Source organism: Stegastes partitus, unplaced genomic scaffold, assembly GCF_000690725.1.
Source record: "Stegastes partitus isolate 25-593 unplaced genomic scaffold, Stegastes_partitus-1.0.2 Scaffold570, whole genome shotgun sequence".
NCBI lineage: Eukaryota > Metazoa > Chordata > Actinopteri > Pomacentridae > Stegastes > Stegastes partitus.
This window is the reverse complement of record NW_007578301.1, coordinates 386054-388267: the sequence shown is the minus strand read 5'-3', so window position 1 is coordinate 388267 and position 2214 is coordinate 386054.

The window sequence follows — 2214 nt, the reverse complement described above, 5'->3', positions numbered from 1 at the left end:
CAGCAGGTTATGTTGGAGATTGAGATCACTGGGTATAAAAACACTGCCCACTGAAAATCAGTTCTCTCCCATAAAACTTCAGAAGGAGGAGAAAACGAAGCAGTTCTAAACAAAATGGCATCACCAGCATTTATTGAAGACCCGCTACACATCGGAGCATGAACTGTGAGTGATCACTGGGGAGTGTGAGGGTTTTTCAGGACCGGCATAACAGCACACCCTGATGAGGCTCTCTCTGAGCTCCTGTCTTCCTTCATTCATCCCCCCCCCCCGTTGGTTACAGGCAATGTCAAAGCGATTTCATTATTATTTCCGTACCAATATCACCCCACAACAGTAAACTGACTTCAGCATTAAAGCTTGTATTTGTAGGACACGTTAATAATGAATTATGTTTCTGTTTGTTAGCAGTTTGTTCCAACGTCCTTTTTACACCGCCAGGATTGCAGCTGCAAGTGACAAAATGTCAGTGTAGCCCTGGTGAAAATAGGGCATTTAACTAAACTGGTTAGGTTGTGTAGCCGAACATAATTAAGTTAACTAAGACATTGAAATGGTGAATTCAAGTAAGGGTTTCATGTAACAAGATGGTTATTTACATAGTTAAATAAACTGTGAATTGGAAAGAGTGGGAAGAGTGATCTAAATAATTACATTTAGAGAAAGAGGAAAAGAAAACACAGACTACTCCTTTAGTTTCCAGTTAGATGTTTGTTGGTTAGGGGTTGAAGGTTAAGTTGTTTTGCTGTGGAGATGAAATGAAAAATATTTTATTTATCCCAGAAGGGAAATTCAATCTTGTAAAAGCTCACTTTCTCTTTTTAAAATTTTTTTTTTATCAATATAACATATATTCCACACAACAACAACAATAATCATTCAGTCAGTCAACCGTCAGTCAGATTGGTTGGGGATAAGGAAGAGACTGTGAAGGGGCGGAGTTAAGGGGAGATACGATGGATGTACGTGGGAGAAGGAAAAAACAGAGGCGAGTAAGCGGAGGATTGTAGAAGCTAAACAAATTATTTAAGGTCCAAGTTTTATTAGTTGTTCTTATTCAAGTCCATGCTAGTGTGTAGTGGGAACCGCATATGCACAGATGTGTTTTTGATATGTTGATAAAAATGGAGATTCTGTGTAAGATGGTTCAAGCTAACCACTAAAGCTAACGGCTAGCGCTACGGGCGCGCGAGCATGGTCCGATTGGACTTTGAACTGAACAGACAGAGGTGCATTTGGACCAGGAGTTACCTGGCTCAGATCTGACCTGCGTTTTTCTCAGGACCTTGGATTGTTTGTCAGCGGACTGCTGATTTTCACCCGGCGAGCTGTGAACACTGCTATGGGGATTCGGTGATCAGCTGGAGATCATCGCACAGGCTTGCAATGTTTTGGGGTTGGAGGGGTATGTTTGAGTGTGTATGTGTGGGCCCACAAATTACTGAGTAATAGTGTAAAATGATTTAGTATGTGTGCAGTGCGAGTCTGTTTGTTTGCATTCATATATAAGAACACTTGAGCTACATATTTGGAGTAATATGTTTTGAGAAGGGAGAGGAGGAGGTTGGGGACATGGAGTCAGAGTGGTCCATGTTCAAAGCCTCCATTGCAGAAGCAGCCATTAGGAGCTGTGGCCAGAAGGTCACTGGTGCCTGTCGCAGTGGCAACCCCAAAACCCGCTGGTGGACACCGGCGGTGAGGGAAGCCGTCAGGCTGAAGAAGGAGACCTTTCGGGCTTGGTTGGCTCGGGGGTCTCCTGAAGCAGCAGGAAGCTACCGGCTGGCCAAAAGGGCTGCAGCTGAGGCGGTTGTGGAAGCTAAAACTCGGGTGTGGGAGGAGTTCGGGGAGGCTATGGAGAAAGACTTTCGGTCAGCCCCGAAGAAGTTCTGACAAACCATCCGATGCCTCAGAAAGGGGAGGCAGGGATTCGCCCAGGCTGTGTACAGTCGGGGAGGAGACCTGCTGACCCAGACTGGGGATCTCGTCGAGTGGTGGAAGGAGCACTTCTAGGAACTCCTGAACCCGGTAAACACGTCCTCTGCTGAAGGGGCAGAGCCTGAAGACTCGGGGGCTTCTGCGTCCATATCTGTAGTAGAGGTCGCTGAGGTAGTTAAGAAGCTCCTCAGTGGCAAAGCGCCAGGTGTGGACGAGATTCGCCCTGAGATGCTGAAGGCTCTGGACATTGTCGGACTGTCATGGCTGACACGTCTCTTC